The following is a 23,738-nucleotide window of genomic DNA, read 5'->3' as shown; positions in this document are numbered from 1 at the left end:
ATCCAGTGGCAAAGTGAGCAAGGGACTCATGTCTGAGCATACCCTGCCACACTTATGGTGGCCAAAGGCGGTACAAAAGGGGGTGGTAATGGACGGAGCATCTGAACCAATCAAACACTGACACCCAGTCAAAAGATCTGGGTTTAATCCATCACCGTTCTTTAGCCCACTCTGCCACCCCAGTTCAGACATGGGTATATACAAATCAGTCTGACACTGTGCCTCATGGAAACAGTCAAGCCCGAACTGCCAAGCCATGCCTTTCCTGGACTGGAAACTAGCATCCGAAGACCGGTTTCTGGCATTCCATCCGTCTTCAGCCCGGTTCGCTTGAATCCAGTGGCAAAGTGAGCAAGGGACTCACTTCTGAGCATACCCTGCCACACTCATGGTGGCCAAAAACTGTAGAAAAGAGGGTAGTAATGGACGGAGCATCTGAACCAATCAAAGACTCACACCCAGTCAAAAGATCTGGGTTTAATCCATCACCGTTCTTTAGCCGACTCTGCCACCCCAGTTCAGGCATGGCTATATGCAAATCAGTCTGACCCTGTGCCTCATGGGAACAGTCCAGCCCGAACTGCCAAGCCATGCCTTCCCTGGACCCGAAACAAGCTTCTGAGGACCGGTTTCTGGCATTCCAGCCATCTTCAGCCTGGCTTGCTTGAATCCAGTGGCAAAGTGAGCAAGGGACTCACGTCTGAGCATACCCTGCCACACTTATGGTGGCCAAAAGCGGTACAAAAGGGGGTGGTAATGGACGGAGCATCTGAACCAATCAAACACTCACACCCAGTCAAAGATCTGGGTTTAATCCATCACCCTTCTTTAGCCCACTCTGCCACCCCAGTTCAGACATGGCTATATGCAAATCAGTCTGACCCTGTGCCTCATGGGAACAGTGCAGCCCGAACTGCGAAGCCATGCCTTACCTGGACCCGAAACAAGCTTCTGAGGACTGGTTTCTGGCATTCCAGCCGTCTTCAGCCCGGCTTGCTTGAATCCAGTGGCAAAGTGAGCAAGGGACTCACATCTGAGCATACCCTGACACACTTATGGTGGCCAAAAGCGGTACAAAAGGGGGTGGTAATGGATGGAGCATCTGAACCAATCAAACACTCACACCAAGTCAAAAGATCTGGGTTTAATCCATCACTGTTCTTTAGCCCATCTGCCACCCCAGTTCAGACATGGCTATATGCAAATCAGTCTGACCCTGTCCCTCATCGGAACAGTCCAGCCCGGACTGCCAAGCCATGCCTTCCCTGGACTGGAAAGAAGCTTCCGAGGACCAGTTTCTGGCATTCCAGCGTCTTCAGCCCGGCTTGATTGAATCCAGTGGCAAAGTGAGCAGGGGACTCACGTCTGAGCAAACCCTGCCACACTTATGGTGGACCAAAGCGGTACAAAAAGGGGTGGTAATGGACGGAGCATCTGAACCAATCAAACACTCACACCTAGTCAAAAGATCTGGGTTTATTCCGTTGCCGTTCTTTAGCCTACTCTGCCACCCCAGTTCAGACATGGCTATATGCAAATCAGTCTGACCCTGTGCCTCATGGGAACAGTGCAGCCCGAACTGCGAAGCCATGCCTTACCTGGACTGGAAACAAGCTTTTGAGGACCGGTTTCTGGCATTCCAGCCGTCTTCAGCCCGGCTTGCTTGAATCCAGTGGCAAAGTGAGCAAGGGACTCACATCTGAGCATACCCTGCCACACTTATGGTGGCCAAAAGCGGTACAAAAGGGGGTTGTAATGGCCAGAGCATCAGAACCAATCAAACACTCACACCCAGTCAAAAGAATTGGGTTTAATCCATCACCGTTATTTAGCCCACTCTGCCACCCCAGTTCAGACATGGCTATATGCAAATCAGTCTGACCCTGTGCCTCATGAGAACAGTCCAGCCCGAACTGCCAAGCCATGCCCTCCCTGCACCGGAAACAAGCTTCCAAGGACCGGTGTAAGGCATTCCAGCCGCCTTCAGCCCGGCTTGCTTGAATCCAGTGGCAAAGTGAGCAAGGGACTCACGTCTGAGCATACCCTGCCACACTCATGTTGGCCAAAAGCAGTACCAAAGGGGGTGGGAATGGACGGAGCATCTGAACTAATCAAACACTCACACCCAGTCAAAAGATCTGGGTTTAATCCATCACCGTTCTTTAGCCCAATCTGCCACCATAGTTCAGACATGGCTATATGCAAATCAGTCTGACCCTGTGCCTCATGGAAACAGTCCAGCCCGAACTGCCAAGCCATGCCTTCCCTGGACAGGAAACAAGCTTCGGAGGACCGGTTTCTGGCATTCCAGCCGTCTTCAGCACGGCTTGCTTGAATCCAGTGGCAAAGTGAGCAAGGGACTCACGTCTGAGCATACCCTGCCACACTTATGGTGGCCAAAAGCGGTACAAAAGGGGGTGGTAATGGGCAAAGCGTCTGAACCAATCAAACACTCACACCCAGTCAAAAGATCTGGGTTTAATCCATCACCGTTCTTTAGCCCACTCTGCCACCCCAGTTCAGACATGGCTATATGCAAATCAGTCTGACCATGTGCCTCATGGGAACAGTCCAGCCCAAACTGCCAAGCCATGGCTTCCCTGGACCGGAAAAAAGCTTCCGTGGACCGGTGTCTGGCATTCCAGCCGTCTTCAGCCCGGCTTGCTTGAATCCAGTGGCAAAGTGAGCAAGGGACTCACATTTGAGCATACCCTGCCACACTTATTGTGGCCAAAAGCGGTACAAAAGGAGGTGGTAATGGACGGAGCATCTGACCCAATCAAACACTCACACCCAGTCAAAAGATCTAACTTTAATCTATCATCGTTCTTTAGCCCACTCTGCCACCCCAGTTCAGACATGGCTATATGCAAATCAGTCTGACCCTGTGCCTCATGGGAACAGTCCAGCCCGAACTGCCAAGCCATGCCTTCCCTGGACCGGAAACAAGCTTCCAAGGACCGGTTTCTGGCATTCCAGCCGTCTTCAGCCCGGCTTGCTTGAATCCAGTGGCAAAGTGAGCAAGGGACTCACGTCTGAGCATACCCTGCCACACTTATGTTGGCCAAAAGCGATACAAAAGGGGGTTGTAATGGACGGAGCATCTGAACCAATAAAACACTCACACCCAGTCAAAAGATCTGGTTTTAATCCATCACCGTTCTTTAGCCTACTCTGCCACCCCAGTTCAGACATGGCTATATGCAAATCAGTCTGACCCTCTGCCTCATGATAACAGTCCAGCCCGAACTGCCAAGCCATGACTTCCCTGGACCGGAAACAAGCTTCTGAGGACCGGTTTCTGGCATTCCAGCGGTCTTCAGCCGGGCTTGCTTGAATCCAGTGGCAAAGTGTGCAAAGGACTCACGTCTGATCATACCCTGCCACACTTATGGTGGCCAAAAGCGGTACAAAAGGGGGTGGTAATGGACAGAGCATCTAAACCAATCAAACCCTCAAACCCAGTCAAAAGATCTGGGTTTAATCCATCACCCTTCTTTAGCTTACTCTGCCACCCCAGTTCAAACATGCCTATATGCAAATCAGTCTGACCTTGTGCCTCATGGGAACAATGCAGCCCGAACTGCGAAGCCATGCCTTACCTGGACCCGAAACAAGCTTCTGAGGACCGGTTTCTGGCATTCCAGCCATCTTCAGCCCGGCTTGCTTGAATCCAGTGGCAAAGTGAGCAAGGGGCTCACATCTGAGCATACCCTGACACACTTATGGTGGCCAAAAGCGGTACAAAAGGGGGTGGTAATGGACGGAGCATCTGAACCAATCAAACACTCACACCAAGTCGAAAGATCTGGGTTTAATCCATCACCGTTCTTTAGCCCAATCTGCCACCATAGTTCAGACATGGCTATATGCAAATCAGTCTGACCCTGTGCCTCATGGGAACAGTCCAGCCCGAACTGCCAAGCCATGCCTTCCCTGGACCGGAAACAAGCTTCTGAGGACCGGTTTCTGGCATTCCAGCCATCTTCAGCCTGGCTTGCTTGAATCCAGTGGCAAAGTGAGCAAGGGACTCACGTCTGAGCATACCCTGCCACACTTATGGTGGCCAAAAGCGGTACAAAAGGGGGTGGTAATGGACGGAGCATCTGAACCAATCAAACACTCACACCCAGTCAAAAGATCTGGGTTTAATCCATCACCCTTCTTTAGCCCACTCTGCCACCCCATTTCAGACATGGCTATATGCAAATCAGTCTGACCCTGTGCCTCATGGGAACAGTGCAGCCCGAACTGCGAAGCCATGCCTTACCTGGACCAGAAACAAGCTTCTGAGGACCGGTTTCTGGCATTCCAGCCGTCTTCAGCCGGGCTTGCTTGAATCCAGTGGCAAAGTGAGCAAGGGACTCACATCTGAGCATACCCTGACACACTTATGGTGGCCAAAAGCGGTACAAAAGGGGGTGGTAATGGATGGAGCATCTGAACCAATCAAACACTCACACCAAGTCAAAAGATCTGGGTTTAATCCATCACTGTCCTTCAGCCCATCTGCCACCCCAGTTCAGACATGGCTATATGCAAATCAGTCTGACCCTGTCCCTCATGGGAACAGTGCAGCCCGAACTGCGAAGCCATGCCTTCCCTGGACTGGAAACAAGCTTCCGAGGACCAGTTTCTGGCATTCCAGCGTCTTCAGCCCGGCTTGATTGAATCCAGTGAAAAAGTGAGCAGGGGACTCACGTCTGAGCATACCCTGCCACACTCATGGTGGCCAAAAGCGGTACAAAAAGGGGTTGTAATGGCCAGAGCATCAGAACCAATCAAACACTCACACCCAGTCAAAAGAATTGGGTTTAATCCATCACCGTTATTTAGCCCACTCTTCCACCCCAGTTCAGACATGGCTATATGCAAATCAGTCTGACCCTGTGCCTCATGAGAACAGTCCAGCCCGAACTGCCAAGCCATGCCCTCCCTGGACCAGAAACAAGCTTCCAAGGACCGGTTTAAGGCATTCCAGCCGTCTTCAGCCCGGCTTGCTTGAATCCAGTGGCAAAGTGAGCAAGGGACTCACGTCTGAGCATACCTTGCCACACTTATGTTGGCCAAAAGCAGTACTAAAGGGGGTGGGAATGGACGGAGCATCTGAACTAATCAAACACTCACACCCAGTCAAAAGATCTGGGTTTAATGCATCACCGTTCTTTAGCCCAATCTGCCACCATAGTTCAGACATGGCTATATGCAAATCAGTCTGACCCTGTGCCTCATGGGAACAGTCCTGTGAAATGAACAGGGGTTCTGCCCATATTACCCTCCCATACCTGGGCAAGGAACATCAATTAGATGAATAAGTAGAACAAAAAGGTATAAAGGGATAAATTAAACAACACTACTTCATAACAGGAAACACTTTATTAACCTGTTTTTTTAAATGCTCTTTTCTGCCAATAAATGATTATAATTTTAACATAGGACAAAATATTGGGTCAAAAAACCGGGGGGGAAAAACCAGACTATATACAGTAATCCAAGGAGAAGTAATTACAATATATACAAAAGTACAATTCTGTACCCTAAACACAGAAAGTAGGAGAGGGTGAAACAAAACACTATTAATTGTCTGTCTGTTAATTATCTGTCGACGCAGTCGCGGTCGCGTTTCCGCCAGTTGTATCTTCTGGCTTCGTCAGGACAAGGGTACTGTGAAGGAGTTGGTAACTGGGACCCCCCCAGGCAGGGAGTGCCAAGGCACCACCCTGAGGGATATACACAACTTCTTGCCTCACGGGGATAGACTCACGCTTTCCTTCCAAAGTATACGATATAAGGAGAAGGAGTCCCGTATTTCTTTTACGTATCGATCACCACCTTTAAATACACGCTCTCACGAGGTCACCAGGGATGCCTCTGGTGCTAAGATTCCCCCAAGTCACCCGCGGTCAAAGGAACCCTTCAGTGTAAATTACTGAAGCTCCGCCGTCCGTTAGTTCAGAGACAAACTCCAGCCCGAACTGCCAAGCCATGCCTTCCCTGGACCGGAAACAAGCTTCTGAGGACCGGTTTCTGGCATTCCAGCGTCTTCAGCCGGCTTGCTTGAATCCAGTGGCAAAGTGAGCAAGGGACTCACGTCTGAGCATACCCTGCCACACTTATGGTGGCCAAAAGTGGTACAAAAGGGGGTGGTAATGGACGGAGCATCTGAACCAATCAAACACTCACACCCAGTCAAAAGATCTGGGTTTAATCTATCACCGTTCTTTAGCCTACTCTGCCACCCCAGTTCAGACATGGCTACATGCAAATCAGTCTGACCCTGTGCCTCAAGGGAACAGTCCAGCCCGAACTGCCAAGCCATGCCTTCCCTGGACCGGAAACAAGCTTCCGAGGACCAGTTTCTGGCATTCCAGCAGTCTTCAGCCCGGCTTGCTTGAATCCAGTGGCAAAGTGAGCAAGGGACTCACGTCTGAGCATACCCTGCCACACTTATGGTGGCCAAAAGCGGTACAAAAGGGGGTGGTAATGGACGGAGCATGTGAACCAATCAAACACTGACAACAAGTCAAGAGATCTGAGTTTAATCCATCACCGCTCTTTAGCCCACTCTGCCACCCCAGTTCAGACATGGCTATATGCAAATCAGTCTGACCCTGTGCCTCATGGGAACAGTCCAGCCCGAACTGCCAAGCCATGCCTTCCCTGGACCGGAAAAAAGCTTCCGTGGACCGGTGTCTGGCATTCCAGCAGTCTTCAGCCCGGCTTGCTTGAATCCAGTGGCAAAGTGAGCAAAGGACTCACATTTGAGCATACCCTGCCACACTTATTGTGGCCAAAAGCGGTACAAAAGGAGGTGGTAATGGACGGAGCATCTGACCCAATCAAACACTCACACCCAGTCAAAAGATCTAACTTTAATCTATCATCGTTCTTTAGCCGACTCTGCCACCCCAGTTCAGACATGGCTATATGCAAATCAGTCTGACTCTGTGCCTCATGGGAACAGTCCAGCCCGAACTGCCAAGCCATGCCTTCCCTGGACCGGAAACAAGCTTCTGAGGACCGGTTTCTGGCATTCCAGCCGTCTTCAGCCCAGCTTGCTTGAATCCAGTGGCAAAGTGAGCAAGGGACTCATGTCTGAGCATACCCTGCCACACTTATGGTGGCCAAAGGCGGTACAAAAGGGGGTGGTAATGGACGGAGCATCTCAACCAATCAAACACTGACACCCAGTCAAACGATCTGGGTTTAATCCATCACCGTTCTTTAGCCCACTCTGCCACCCCAGTTTAGACATGGGTATATAAAAATCAGTCTGACACTGTGCCTCATGGAAACAGTCCAGCCCGAACTGCCAAGCCATGCCTTTCCTGGACTGGAAACTAGCATCCGAGGACTGGTTTCTGGCATTCCATCCGTCTTCAGCCCGGTTCGCTTGAATCCAGTGGCAAAGTGAGCAAGGGACTCACTTCTGAGCATACCCTGCCACACTCATGGTGGCCAAAAACGGTAGAAAATAGGGTAGTAATGGACGGAGCATCTGAACCAATCAAAGACTCACACCCAGTCAAAAGATCTGGGTTTAATCCATCACCGTTCTGTAGCCGACTCTGCCACCCCAGTTCAGGCATGGCTAAATGCAAATCAGTCTGACCCTGTGCCTCATGGGAACAGTCCAGCCCGAACTGCCAAGCCATGCCTTCCCTGGACCGGAAACAAGCTTCCGAGGACCGGTTTCTGGCATTCCAGCCATCTTCAGCCTGGCTTGCTTGAATCCAGTGGCAAAGTGAGCAAGGGACTCACGTCTGAGCAAACCCTGCCACACTTATGGTGGCCAAAAGCGGTACAAAAGGGGTGGTAATGGACCGAGCATCTGAACCAATCAAACACTCACACCCAGTCAAAAGATCTGGGTTTAATCCATCACCGTTCTGTAGCCTACTCTGCCACCCCAGTTCAGACATGGCTATATGCAAATCAGTCTGACCCTGTGCCTCATGGGAACAGTCCAGCCCGAACTGCCAAGCCATGCCTTCCCTGGACCGGAAACAAGCTTCCGAGGACCGGTCTCTGGCATTCCAGCCGTCTTCAGCCTGGCTTGCTTGAATCCAGTGGCAAAGTGAGCAGGGGACTCACGTCTGAGCAAACCCTGCCACACTTATGGTGGCCAAAAGCGGTACAAAAAGGGTTGGTAATGTACGGAGCATCTGAACCAATCAAACACTCACACCCAGTCAAAAGATCTGGGTTTAATCTATCACCGTTGTGAAAAGTTGGCCTGATATATAATGCTCACCAATTCTTAGTGATCACTTTGTATCATGCCAAGCAACCCTTATGATGATGGTTGTAATTCAACCTTGTAGACCAGTTATCCTAGTGGTAACGTGGACAAAGCAGTCTTAGGCTAAACTCTGAAAGGCATGTGAAGCCAGCTGTTATACCATACACAACCCCCTTGAATACCAAATGAAAAGGACACCACACAGATATATATTGAAAATATATATTGATTTATTAACTATTAAAATCCCCTGGACTCTTTATGAGCACAGAAGCACAAACGTTAAATCACAAGACAGTTTAAAATACACAAAAGTTACACAATATGGATGAGCCCTAGGGGCCACCTAAACCATATACTAAGAAAGTGGTATAAGAGATACCTAGAGGAAAGTGAAGAGGCCTAGGGCCTTGGGAATCGCTGGAGCTATTCGAGACTGGAGTTAACTAAGTCGGGAAAGGCCCACGGGACTCGGGTGCAGTGTTCAAAGTGCACGCACTTCTCAATACAAAGTCTATGGTGCGTAAAAAGCACAAAGTTAGAAAGTTAGGAACCTTCCGAGTGACCTACGGAGCTGAAACTTAAAACACAGGCCCTTGGGATGTGTACCAGTGCAGGAGCACCGGCGGAGCTGAGTTACCTCACCCACAGGAAGCGGGTGCACAGGGTCGAAGTTGTGTCGGGTTTCGTCACGCTGGTCGATGGTGCTTGGAGCTGAAGATGCTGCAGGCGGCTCGATGAGAAGAGTTCCGGTGGATCCAAGGGTGGATCGGAAGATGTGAAGACCTGAAAGCAGAGGGGACAGTGTTCAAAGTCACTTGCCAGTGACTACCGTGGAACCAGACTGGAACCAGGCGATGTCGGGTGCAAACAGGCGTTGTCGGGTAGCTTCTTTCTGCAGCCACGTGGATACCCGGGGTCGAGGACGTCCAGGAGTCGGTCAACAGCTGTCCCACGTAGGCTTCTCGCTGTTGGCGGTGTCGGCGACCTGATCGGAGCAAACAGGCCTTGGCAAATGCAAGCCACGCAGAAGTTGAAAGATGCTGTTCACTCGGACCAGCAAGGTCAGAGCGGGTGCTCCTTTTCACAGGAGCTTGGGTAGTTCTGGAGCAACCAGACCTGCTGTTTAAATCTTCGGGTTCGTCGCCAAGATGGCCGCTGACCACGTGGCTAGTGGCCGGGATGGCGCGTCGAGTGGCACAATGCAAAAGGGCCCCACGCAGATCGTGGAGATGCTGGAGGGCTGATCTTCGGTGCAAGGGCTGCTCGGTGGTGGGGGTTCTCAATCCCCAAAGCACAACGTCAAGGATACCTCAGAAGCTGCGCAGTCAGCTTTTCGAGTGTCTTCCAAGAGGTCCGGTCCCACGTCACTCGGTGCCTCCACGGGTCCCTTCTTTGCAGGGACTGTGGATCGGGCTCTGAGAGGTCTGGGAGTCTGGTTCTTGTCGGGCTCTGGGCTCGGTCTCCGGCGGGAGGCGGCGGCAAAGCAGACGTCGAGTTGCTGGTTGGTACCTGTGTTCACAGGGTGGCCACTCCTAGGCCACAAGGGAGATTCTCTTCAGTCTTCTGTGCAGCAGAATGTCGAAGTCCAGTCTTCTTCTTGTTTAAAGTTGATTTCAGGATGATCTGCTGTGCAATGGCACTGCTCCCCCTCTTATTCCCAAACTGGGGGTGGATCACCTACTAGGTCCCTCCTCTGGGAGGAACCAGGAAGGGGGGCGGTTACACCCCCTTTCCTTTGTCCGGCTCCGCGCCAGGACTGGGGCTGGAAGGCCCCAGAACCGGTTTGGACTGGCCTATGCACGGGGACACCTTGTGTGCCCCGGGCATGTCTGATTCTATTCAGCCCTGTCCTACCCAATACACAAAATCCTGTCTGGGGTGGTGCTCGCACCTCCCAAGGCAGGAAACCCTTTGTCCAGGCCACCATCTGCCGAGTTTCGGTCAGCAGCAGGAGGCCAGACTTGTGTCTGTGGTGGCAGCGTCCATTTTGTGAAGCTGAGGCTCTGTTTAACTTTAACCGGGGTTAAGGCTACGCACATGTCGTGTCCCTCTAGAAGGGTGGAATGCTATCCCCGTCGACAGAATTGGCGAGGGGATAGTATTCCAATTCGTATGACACCTTACTCGACATGTTTTGATAAGGCCAAACCAAAGATAGCATTTAACCGCGAGGATTATAATGCACTTAAGAGTATATGGTATGGCAATATCCCGGAACAGCTTAGGGAGTTGTTCCCGACAGCTGCAGACAGGCTCAGCTCATGCTAGAGCACCATCTCACATATTTCCAAGCACTCTGCCTCCAGGATTGATGAGGCCTTCCATAGGAGTGGCTGATAGGAACATATGTGTCCAGTTTAGGGTTAGGCACAGACATACTGTACCTAAGTAAGAGGTGGTTACACCGACTTACCCCAGCTGAGTGATCAGCCAGTTGTGTCAAAGATGGAGGCCAGGCCAGGGGTGGCATAATACATGCTGCAGCCCCTGGTAGGCCTTGGATACACCTATGCCCTGGGCACCTAGGGTGCACTAATACAGGGGCTCATAAGGTGAACCAGTTCCAATTCGTAATGCACCTAAAGTGCATTGGCATCAATTTAGAGAGAGAACAGCAGGCTGTGGGTCTGATTAGCAGGCCCACAGCCACATTAAGTCAGAAACCAGTGAAGCAAAAAGCAAAAATTTGGGGTGACCATAGGATAGCAGACCCTACTCTCCTACATAACCCCCCCCCCAAATGCAGGGACATTAGACTAACCTTGACCAGTTGTGTCTTCATGTTCTAAGTGGAAGTACCTGGAGAGACCATCTGCGTTGCCATGGTCAGTCCCTGGGCGGTGCTCCACTGTAAAGTCCATCCCCTGTAGGGAAATGGACCACCTGAGTAGTTTGGGGTTTTCACCCTTCATCTGATTAAGCCATAGGAGGGGCTTATGGTCGGTCTGAATCTTGAAGTGAGTGCCAAATAAGTATGGTCTCAACTTCTTCAGGGCCCACACCACAGCAAAGGCCTCCCTCTCTATAGCTGACCAACGTTTCTCTCTGGGGGTCAGCCTTCTGCTAATGAAAGCAATGGGCTGGTCCTGGCCATCTACATTAAGCTGTGAAAGCACTGCTCCCACTCCCAACTCAGAAGCATCTGTTTGGACAATGAACTCTCTTGAGTAGTCAGGACTCTTCAGGATAGGTGCAGAGCACATGGCCTTCTTCAGGTCATCAAATGCCTTTTGACAGATTTCTGTCCACTGAACCTTTTTGGGCATCTTCTTGGATGTCAGATCATTAAGAGGAGTCACAATGGACCCATAGTTCTTAACAAACTTCCTGTAGTACCCAGTCAGGCCCAAGAAAGCTCTGACCTGAGTCTGGGTAGTTGGAGGGGACCAGTCCTTGATGGTCTGGATCTTACTCTCCAGTGGTTGAACTTGGCCTCCACCTACAAGGTGGCCCAGGTATACAACCTTGCTCTGCCCTATCTGGCACTTTGTTGCCTTGATAGTGAGGCCTGCCTTCTGCAGAGCCTCAAGCACTTCCTTCAGGTGGATCAGGTGATCCTCCCAGGTGGAGCTAAAGACAGCAATATCGTCCAGATAAGCTGCACAAAAGTCATCCAACCGAGTGAGGACTTGGTTCACCAACCTTTGGAAGGTGGCAGGTGCATTTTTCAAACCAAAGGGCATCACCACAAACTGATAATGCCCACTAGGGGTAGAAAATGCTGTCTTGGCTTTAGACTCCTCAGCTAACCTGATTTGCCAGTAGCCAGCTGTCAAGTCAAATGTGCTCAAATATTTGGCAGAAGCCAACTTGTCAATGAGCTCATCTGCCCTTGGAATAGGGTGTGCATCTGTCCTGGTGACAGCATTGAGTCCTCTGTAATCCACACAGAACCTCATCTCTCTCTTGCCATCTTTGGTGTGAGGTTTGGGGACCAGAACCACTGGGCTAGCCCAGGGGCTCTCTGAAGGCTCAATGACACCTAATTCCAGCATCTTTTGCACCTCAGTCTTTATACAGTCCCTGACGTGGTCAGGTTGCCTGTAAATTTTGCTCTTTACAGGAAGACTGTCACCAGTGTCCACCACATGTGTACACCAGTTAGTCTGACTGGGTGTCAAGGAGAACATATGCCTGTATGCCTGTAGAACTTGTCTGCAGTCATGTTGCTGATGTTCAGTGAGGCTGCCACCTAAGGCCACACCATCAACTGAGCCATCCTCAGGGTTCTGAGTGAGCAGGTCTGGAAGAGGGTCACTCTCTTCCTCCTGTCCCTCATCTGTAGCCATGAGCAAGCCCATGTCTGCCCTGCTGACATATGCCTTCAATCTGTTCACATGGAGCACCCTGTGGGGGCTCCTGGGAGTTCCTAGGTCCACCAAGTAGGTAACCTCTCCCTTCTTTTCCAGAATTGTATGGGGTCCAGACCATTTGTCTTGGAGTGCTGCTGGGGCCACTGGCTCCAACACCCATACCTTCTGTCCAGGCTGAAATTCAACAAGGACAGCCTTTTGGTCATGCCAAGCTTTTTGTAATTCTTGGCTAGCCTCAAGGTTTTTGGATGCCTTTTCCATGTACTCTGCCATCCTGGAGCGGAGACAAGGGGGCAGATTTATGTTAACTGGCGCATCCCGAGGGATGCGCCAGTTAACATGCGCCACAGTGCGCCACAGCTGCGCCACCCATGGTGTGCCGCATTTATGATGCGGCGCACCATGGGGCAAAAACGGCACAGATGCGTCACGCATCTGTGCCGTAAAAGTGACGCATTGCTGGAGTTGTGTCGCAAGCGCGACGCAGCTCCAGCAAGGCTCGGGGGTGCCCTATCTGACCAATGCTGCGTCAAGCCTTACGCCTGCTTCAAGCAGGCGCAGGGTTTTGACGCAGCATTGGCCTAAAAGTGACTGAGTGAAATCTTATAGATTTCACTCAGCCACTTTTGGGAGGCGCACCTGCCCCGGAACGCCCACCCTGCGCCGGAACGCCCACCAGCGGCGCAGGGCTTTACAACGTGACGCATCTGCCTAGATGCGTCACGTTGTAAATCGGTCGTAAGGATGCGCCACGTTTACGCCACAGTTGCGTGACGCAAACGTGGCGCATAGACAACATAAATCTACCCCCAAGTACATAGTCCACTATGTCCTGTTCAGGCTTTTTGAGAGGTAACTCCCATCCTTCCTTCACAAGACACAGGGGTCCTCTTACAGGGTGCCCAAACAACAATTCAAAGGGGCTGAAGCCAACCCCCTTTTGAGGGACCTCTCTGTAAGCGAACAAAAGGCAGGGCAGAAGGATGTCCCATCTTCGCCTGAGCTTTTCAGGTAATCCTTTAATCATGCCCTTTAGGGTCTTGTTAAACCTCTCAACAAGCCCATTGCATTGTGGGTGATAAGGAGTGGTGAACTTGTAGTTTACACCACATTCCTTCCACATAGCTGTCAAATATCCAGACATGAAGTTGGCATCTCTATCTGATATTACCTCCTTAGGAAACCCCACTCTGGAGAAAACTCCAAGTAAGGCCCTGGCCACAACAGGAGCTGTTGTGGTCCTAAGGGGAATTGTCTCTGGGTACCTGGTGGCATGATCCACTACCACCAGTATGAATCTGTGCCCAGATGCTGTAGGGGGATCCATTGGACCAACAATATCAATCCCCACTCTCTCAAAGGGAACCCCCACCACTGGTAGTGGTATCAGGGGGGCCTTTGTTGTTCCACCTGCTTTACCACTGGCTTGGCAGGTTTCACAGGAGCGACAAAACTCCTTGGTGTCTTCAGACATGTGAGGCCAGTGAAAGTGAGGGACAAGCCTGTCCCAAGTCTTGTTCTGGCCTAGGTGTCCTGCTAAAGGAATATCATGGGCCAAGGTGAGTAGGAAGCCCCTAAATTGCAGAGGTATAACCAACCTCCTGGTAGCACCAGGCTTGGGGTCTCTAGCCTCTGAATAAAGGAGTCCATCGTCCCAATATACTTTATGGGCACCTTGAGCATTCCCAGCAGCCTCAGCAGCAGCCTGCTGTCTGAGGGGTTCAAGAGAAGGACAGGTTAACTGAGCCTGCCCCAAGTCTGCCCTAGAAGGTCCCCCTGTCCCCAGAAACTCAACCTGATCAGGTTCAAGTTCTTCAGGGACAGTTCCTTCAGGGGTCTCAAGATCAGTTTCCTGTGAAGCCTGATCCTCACTTGCAGGCAGTTGGGAAGGCGCAGCCTTAACCCTCCTGTTCTTCTTCTTGGGAGGTACTTGGTCCATTGTTCCAGGATCCAAGACCTGAGGTTCAGAGAGGCACTTTTTGGCCTGTGACCTGGTCACAGCAAGGACATGTGATGATATCCCTAACATCTCTGCATGAGTCCTGTACTCAACTTCTGACCATAGAGAGTTCTCCAGGTCATTGCCCAACAAACATTCTACTGGGAGCTCAGCACTAACCACAACTTTCTTTAGGCCAGTTACCCCTCCCCAGGAAAAGTTAACAAGTGCCACACTATGTGTAGTAGTGACATTGCTGGCATTGGTCACCAGGTAATCATCGCCTGGCATGTATTGTCCAGGGTCCACAAAGTTAGGTGTCACCATAGTGACACTGGCACATGTGTCCCTGTAAGCTTGAGCCACTTTGTTGTTAATCAAAGGTGTCTGTCTGTATTTTCCCAGGTTACTGGGACTTATGTCAGGGGTCAAATCTATGTCCCCTTCACAAACCAGAACAGCCTGTGTAAGGGTTCTGACCAGGTCAGAATCTCCTTCAGTTCCCAAAGTGATTCCCACTAATCCCTTGGCTTGAGGACCAACACTGCTAACTGTACTAGTGGGTGCAGGTGCCTTAGGGGCTGCAGTGCTGGGGGCTCCACCCTTTTTACACTCACTTGTCCAGTGAGAGGTGTTCTTACAAGTTTTACACCAGGGTTTCTTCTGACCTTCTTTCTTCTTCTTCTTGGAAGTTTGGGACCCACCCTCTGTCTCAGTTTGGGGCCCTGTTGAAGACTTCTGGTCTTTAGCTTTCTGCTCCCCACCCTTCTGGTCTGTTTTCTTCTGGTCACCACCCTGGTTCTGGTTCTGGTTCTTTTGCTTAACTCTGGTTCTTACCCATTTATCTGCCCTCTTTCCCAATTCTTGGGGAGAGGTCAAATCTGAGTCAACCAAATGTTGATGCAACTGCTGGTTCTGACAATTATTTAAAATTTGTTCTCTCATCAGCAAATTATACAATCCTTCATAGTCTGTAACCTTGCTTCCCAGCAACCATCCCCCCAGAGCCTTAGTGGCACACTCAACAAATTCAGACCAGTCCTGAGTCTGTGTCTTCTGGGTATCTCTGAACATTAACCTGTACTGTTCAGTGGTTAAGCCTAACCCATCAATCAGAGCACTCTTCAGGACCAGGTAGTTTCTAGAATCCCCATCACTAACTGTGAGGAGTCTGTCTCGGCCTCTACCTTTCGTTGCCGACCCTGACCGACGGACACCTCACCCGAGGGAGGAACCGAGGAAGCTAGTGTCTCTGCTGCACGCCGCCACCCCTCGCCGGACCCGCTGCGCGGGTCCCGCATCGCGGCTGCAGCCCTTTTCTTTGCTTGCTTGTTAAGGGGCATACTTTGGAGCAACCGGCAGGGCTGCGAGCACAGCGGCGGACTCCGAGGACCAGGAGTCCCCGCGAGCCCCTCTCCAGCTGGGCTGCTCTCCCTGCCGGCCCCGCCCTCACTCCTGATCATTATAAGCAGCTGCCTCACCTGGACTCGGCGGATTTCGTTGCCGACCCTGACCGACGGACACCTCACCCGAGGGAGGAACCGAGGAAGCTAGTGTCTCTGCTGCACGCCGCCACCCCTCGCCGGACCCGCTGCGCGGGTCCCGCATCGCGGCTGCAGCCCTTTTCTTTGCTTGCTTGTTAAGGGGCATACTTTGGAGCAACCGGCAGGGCTGCGAGCACAGCGGCGGACTCCAAAGACCAGGAGTCCCCGCGAGCCCCTCTCCAGCTGGGCTGCTCTCCCTGCCGGCCCCGCCCTCACTCCTGATCATTATAAGCAGCTGCCTCACCTGGACTCGGCGGATTTCGTTGCCGACCCTGACCGACGGACACCTCACCCGAGGGAGGAACTGAGGAAGCTAGTGTCTCTGCTGCACGCCGCCACCCCTCGCCGGACCCGCTGCGCGGGTCCCGCATCGCGGCTGCAGCCCTTTTCTTTGCTTGCTTGTTAAGGGGCATACTTTGGAGCAACCGGCAGGGCTGCGAGCACAGCGGCGGACTCCGAGGACCAGGAGTCCCCGCGAGCCCCTCTCCAGCTGGGCTGCTCTCCCTGCCGGCCCCGCCCTCCTGGTAGCTACTTGGACACCTACATATAGGAACTAACACTCCCGCGGCGCGGGAGCGCGCGGGAGGGCGCCGGGAGAAGCCCGGGACAAGGGCGGGGCCGTCTAAGGCCGTCCAAGGACGTACAAGGTCGGGTCGGGGCTATCTCCTTTCTATTTCACCATCGATCCCAAATTGTTCCATTATCATTTTATTAATCATTCTTTTATAAATCTGGCACTATAAATTGTGCTTTTTCTTAACTCTCATGATGTCCACACGCTCAGGGAAGGGCAGACAGATTACCGTTAAAACAAACAATGGTAAAGCCACTGGAACTTTGGACGATTTTATAAGCCGGGCAACCGGGATTTTAGAAAAGGAAATTGCCCTCACAGAAAAGCGTTTATCACTTGACCTGATTACAGGAAAACGCTCATCCCTGGGGAACATTGCATTAAAAATTACCCCTACCAAATTACCTACTCCTGAGCAAAGTTTACTTTGTTCTGATAGTAATTTGGAGGCTAGTCCAAATCTAGAGATAATCCCTGAATCACAGACAGTCCTGATAGCGGACCTAGGGGATTCCCAAATTGAAGCATCTACATTTACTCCCATACCCATTTCACCAGATATTACGGGAGTAAATGTAATAGTTAGCAACCCGAGTAATTCAAGTATCAATGTACCTACCCTTACACAAGATCAGATAGTGGCATCTCAGAGGGAACCTCATAACCCAAATAAACGTAAGAGAGGTGGCACTCATAAGAAAGGTGCAAAACCAAAGTTAGCGAAACCAGCACCATCTAAAACCCTAATAATCGCTACTAAGCAAAAGGGTCCCCAATTAGCTGACATGGGACAGAAAACCTTCTCTTTTAATACCAACAACAATGACCGCCTCTTGGGGGAAATTGAGAAACTAGTTCAAATGCTCCTGTTACCTGTTTTAGAGAAAATTCAGATTGTTAACTTGAAGTTAGATCAACTGGAATACATTATTTCCTCTAATACTAATCCTCCTGAAACTCCAGCAAGTAAGAACAAAATGCCTGGAGAGGGGGGTATAAGAAACAAGAACAAAAATTGTAATGTTAGCAATAGTGACCCAAAAAAGGGGACTGAGAACAAAAATATGAACACAAACACAAACGCTAAAATGCCTATAACTACTAATCCTAAGGTGGCACCGGTCCCGCTAGCTCGAACAAAACCGATACCACAACCCCGTTCCAAACCTGTTTTGGCGGATGTTGTAGGGACATCTGGTCAAAAAACGGGCAATGTGGCATCAACGACGGATGCCGCGACCCCCAAGCAGGGAAGTACCCAAGGGCAAAAGCAAACAAAACAAACAGGTTTACAGGGTTCCGTAAAAAATATAAAAAGTACTGATAGTGGGGTAGTACATCGAAAGAAGCCACCACCCTTGAACTTGCCGCCAGATTCAGCCCCTTTTATGGTAATACTTACCGGAGTACCCCCACTCCCTCCCAACAAAACAGAATCCACCCAGGAATTAAGAAATAAAATAACATATTGGCTTAATATCAATAGACCACTCCCCTCTGACTCTAAAACAAACATACTTAGTGTACGCAGAGTCCCCTGGGTAGGCCCGAGTGAGAAGGATCTCGAGGGGGATTGTATCTTGATCAATTTCAGTAACACCTGGGTAAAAGATATCATCTGTGGTAAACCGAGATTTGCTAGAGTTGGGGATATCCAGTGTATAGGTTTGGAGTATTTCTACCCAAGCCTGAATTTTGTACCCCAAACCCTCCCCTACAAGAATGCTAGGCAGGCATCTAACAACGAATTGTATCCTATGTGGACCCACAGAAATACGGCTATATGGCCAAGCCAGAACAACTGGGGACCCTCCCAACAGAGTGATGCCTTTTCCTGGGACCTGACCCATAGTAATAACAACTACCCCCTGCAAGCTTGGCATAACAACTTAAGACCAAGGTATCAGGGAGAGGACTATGTAGGATGGCCCCTAAATAATGTCCCCCTGAGAAACCGCTTTAACCCACTTGTAGGCATGGAAGAGATCGATTGACCATCACAAGATCCTCCCAGGATTATGGATAATCCAGTATTAGGAGAACCCAGCCTGTGGGAGAAGGGGGAAAGTGGCAATAATAACTCACTGGAGATTGCTCCTACCGATGATGACCAAATTCCCGATGCTCAAGCTCTTAAGGTATCTTCTGTCAGAGAATGTGATTTAAGCCCAACCCTTTCTGGGAAGAATCTAAAAGTAGTAACAGAACTAGACATGAGACAAGAAAATGATCAAAAGATGGGCCTAATCTCGTGGAATATTGCTGGACTTGCATCAAGACTTGAGGACGAGGCATGGTTGGACTTTGTGGGGGACTGTGACATCCTGTGCCTGCAGGAAACGTGGAGTAGAACTGCCCAGAGTATGGAGGGTTTTCAAGCTTTTAATACCTTAGCAATACCCTCTCAAATGGGCAGGGCAAAAGGTGGTTTAATGTCAGCAACCTCGTTAAAATTATGTAAACTTGCGGCCTCTATAATAGTTGATTCACCTTGGTTTCAAGTGTTGATGTTGGTTAATTTGTTCCCTGAACCATTGTTGTTGATCAATTGGTATTACAATATCTTTGACAACAATGAGACAACTGTAATCCTGGAATTAGAAAGGGCCATAGCTGGGGTACGTCAAGAACAACCCCAACTATTTGTTATCTGGTTGGGAGATTTTAACTGTTCATTATGTGCCCATGGTGATTCCAAGGTGTGTGGCTTGACAGATTCACATGATCAACCGCTGTCACATTTTAAACACACACCTCAGGGGGATGCGTTAAATAATATCATTATTTTAAATGATTTATGTATATTGGAGCCTTGGGTTGGCCCAAACTCTGTACCTATACCGACGTTTCAGGGAACTAGGGGCACTATGAGTTTCATTGACTTTGTAATTGTCTCTAGTGGGCATCTTTCCTATGTCGATAAGTTGGAAGTAATACCCAATGCTGCCAGTGACCACAATCCTTTAATTCTAACCCTGTTTTGTCCGGTTAAACCCAAACATTCCATTTGGGAGCAACCGGTAAAGTATAGTAAAAATCAAGGTATCACCCTTAAATGGGGCAAAATAGACTTGGTGGGTCTGGAGGCAGAGATCCTAAATGGATATAGTACTGAATATGAGGCCTGCCTCATACCTACAACCGGCCCAGAAGAGGTTATAGGACATTTTGAATCCCTATGTGAGCACATAGCTGAACGCTTAACAAAACCAATTGGTAAAAACAAAAAGTCAGGCCCCAGATGGTTTGATGCTGCATGTTCAGCAACACAGAGATTGCTGAAAGCAGCATTAAAACAAAAACCTAGGGATACAAAATCAGTTAGAGCAGCTAGATTAGCTTATAAAGAAGCTATTAAATCAAGGAAGTTGGGTTTAAAAAATCAAGCCTGGGAAGACTTAGAAAAGTCAACAGAACTAAAGGATAGTAGACTTTTCTGGGAAGTCATCAATCGCCCCCTCTTTGCAAATAATGATATGGATAATATTGTGATGGAGATTGATTGTGACTCGTGGGAAACCCACTTTGGGAATATTTTCAATCCTCATAAAATCGAACCAAATGTGATATCGACAGGAGATGAAAGGGTATCTGTGGTTCCCCAATCTTCCCTTTCCCTGAGCTTATTGTTGACTCTGCAAGAAGTGGAGGATGCGTTACTAAAAGGTACATCACTAAAAGCACCTGGCCCCGACCGAGTACCTTTGGACTTTTTTAAGCACAATGTCAAAGTCTGGGCACCTGTGTTGTTGAATGTTTTTAAAGCAGTTGTCACTAGCCATATTCCGGCATCCGGGAAGGAGGCAGTGGTGGTGCCAATTTTTAAGAAGGGCGATAGATCTGATCCCCGATGCTATCGCCCAATCTCTTTAATTGACGCATCATGTAAAATTTTGGGCAGGGTTATTTTAGCACGATTAGAATCATGGGCGGATTCGGTGGGCCTCTTTGTAAATTCCCAATACGGATTTAGAAAAGGCAAAGGCACTGTTGAACAGTGCCTTAATTTGGCCCTAATTATTGGGAAATACACAAAGGCAAGAAAATCTTCAATCCATCTTGCTTTTATGGACCTATCAAGTGCATTTGACACTGTGTGTCGTAGGAAGTTGTGGCAAATGATGGAGGAAATGGGTTTCGAGGAACCCCTGGTCACTCTTCTTCGTAGACTCCATGAATCTACCACGGTGGCCATAAGGTTTGGACCAGGGGGGGAGAAAACCAAGTCCATTCCCTCGACCGAGGGTGTCCGACAAGGATGCATATTAGCTCCTTTTTTATTCCTTGTATATACTAATGGCCTGGAAAAATACTTGTTGGACCATTGCCATGATTTCCCAAAAGTAAATGGTAGAAGCACTCCAATGCTTTCCTATGCCGATGATACGGTACTTATGACACTCACTGCAAATAGCATGCAGCACTGCCTTGATGCCTTTCACAAATTTATGTTGGACCTAGATCTTAAAGTGAATTTTGCTAAGTCTTTTATCATGGTCTGTGGCCCGAAGGGCACCAAGAGCAGAAAGTTTGCAGTGAGTACCTCCGTCATTGACAAGGTTGAAAACTTTAATTACTTGGGAAACCTTTTTAATCACAAATTAAGTTGGGCACCGTTAATGAAGACACGAGTCCAGAGTGCTAGTCGCTCAATAGAGGGATTGTTCCGCTTTTGTGGCAAATTAGGCCAAAAACCCATTTCACATTTAAAAACTTTGTATAAAGCAAAATGTCTGTCGATTGCTACCTACGGGGCGGGGGTCTGGGGGACAGATAGCCCCGACACGATACAGATTATGGAAAACAAATTTTTAAAACGTGTCTTGGCCATCCCATCAGGCTCCTCAAATAAATTTGCCCACAATGAACTAGGTTTAAATCATGTAAGTGACATTATTCGTCTTTCTCCTCTGTTGTTATGGGGCAAAATATGGTTATCGGAGGATTTACAGCTCACTAAGGATATTATCCAGGACTGTTTGAAATTGTCAAATATGAATCAAATCCCCTGGTTATCCTACGTAAATGAAATGTTTCATAAAATAGGCTTGGGTGACACCTTTGACAATCCTGAAAATATACAGGGAGATATTAAAAATGTAATTAAATCGAATTACTGGAAATCATTGATTGTAAATTGCATGGACAGCCCTTATCCCCCCAAGGCTGTCTTACAGCACCAGTTCTATCTGACCTTTACAAATCATGTACAATGGCGTTTTTACTTGACAAGATTTAGGCTACATACTTTGCATTTTCTTTTTGCATTCCCCATACAGAGGGGTTGGCGTGAGGAACTCCCCCCTTGTAACTGTAACAACAAGGATAGCCAAAACACAATGCATCTTGTTCTTTTTTGTTCCTTATATAAAGACCCGAGAATCAGGTTTATTAAACCGATTCTCAAGGAAGAACAAATACGCCATTACAAAGAGGGTTATGATTTCTTAATATCTCTGTCATCCCCTGCAGTCTGTTGTGCAATGTTGAATTTTATACGCGTGTCACTCCAGATCAGGAAACGGTATTGCTAAAATTTTGCCCTAAGAACCAGACCACCTGATATGTGCACTTTATAATCCTGTACCGTGATTCTTTTTACTATCTATTTTATTTGTTCCTAAAAAACACCCTTGCTTGATAAATTATGTACTATCCAGAGATGATTAATCTAAATTAATAATATGGTTATATGACTTTATCTGCCAACAAATTTTTTATAGTGCCATAAACTGTAAAACTGTCTTTATAGTGAAATTTTTACTGTGTGTTGTAAATGTACTTCTACTTTTATGATTCTTTGCATTGAATCGAATAAAGTTTTGAAATGAAATGAAATGAGTCAACCAAATGTTGATGCAACTGCTGGTTCTGACAATTATTTAAAATTTGTTCTCTCATCAGCAAATTATACAATCCTTCATAGTCTGTAACCTTGCTTCCCAGCAACCATCCCTCCAGAGCCTTAGTGGCACACTCAACAAATTCAGACCAGTCCTGAGTCTGTGTCTTCTGGGTATCTCTGAACATTAACCTGTACTGTTCAGTGGTTAAGCCTAACCCATCAATCAGAGCACTCTTCAGGACCAGGTAGTTTCTAGAATCCCCATCACTAACTGTGAGGAGTCTGTCTCGGCCTCTACCTTCAAAGGAGAGCCACAAGATTGCTGCCCACTGCTCCTGAGGGATCTGCTGTACTCTGCAGGCTCTCTCCATTGCAGTAATCCATTTATGGATATCATCCCCAGCTTTGTAGGGGGGCACAATCTTACTCAGGTTTCTATTATCAAAAGACCTGTCTTTATCCTTGTGGATATTGCTGCCACCAGTGGGTTCTATTACCCCACTCTCTCTAGGCTGTCTTGCTCTAGCAAGTTTCTCCTTAGCCAGGGCAACCTCTAACTCTTGCCTCTGGATCCTAAGCTCAGCCTCTCTCATCTTGGCCTCATGTTCCCTTCTCTGAGGGCTAGTCATCTCCTTTCTGGAGTGACCATGAGAGCCTCTATTGACATGGGAGGTATTGGATTCACCTGAGTGATGCCTCCTCCTCCTATGGCCCTGGTTAAGTCCACCTGGGGGTCTGAATGGGTTGTTACCTGATTCATTCCCAAGTTGACTTAAGTTAGCCTGGTTCAGTCTACTGACCAGCACCTGACTATAACTGTCATCATCTGACTCACTGCTTTCCACCTCCTCCTCCTCTTCTTCTTCCTCTTCCTCTACATCTACTTGAGGAGCTCCAGTGGTGGAAGCTTCCTCATCTACTAGGATGATAGGGGCAGGGGTGTCTACAGTGTCATCCTCTGAAGGATGGCCTCCTTCAGCATTCCCTGTGGGGTTTGCGTTAGAGGTCTTTAGAGCCTCAGACTGATCCAAGAGCTCTCTTAGGTGGTCTGTAGTAGGGGAAGGCCCTGTCTTCAGACCCTTTAAGACACAAAGCTGTCTTAATTCCTTAAAGGGAAAAATAGCAAACTGGGATGGTGCCCTTGGAGGGTCACTCTCAATAGGAGTAAGTCCACTGGACCCCTCTGTTCCAGACATTGCTCTAGTGTGGGTGGATGTGTTGCAATCTACCTACACTGGTGTTTACCTACTAAACCTATCTAGTAGTTGTAGCTAGGGT

The sequence above is a fragment of the Lissotriton vulgaris genome, chromosome 2_1, assembly GCF_964263255.1.
Source record: "Lissotriton vulgaris chromosome 2_1, aLisVul1.2, whole genome shotgun sequence".
Classification (NCBI taxonomy): Eukaryota; Metazoa; Chordata; class Amphibia; order Caudata; family Salamandridae; genus Lissotriton; species Lissotriton vulgaris.
The sequence above is the reverse complement of the archived record's forward strand: the minus strand, read 5'-3'. Positions refer to the sequence as shown.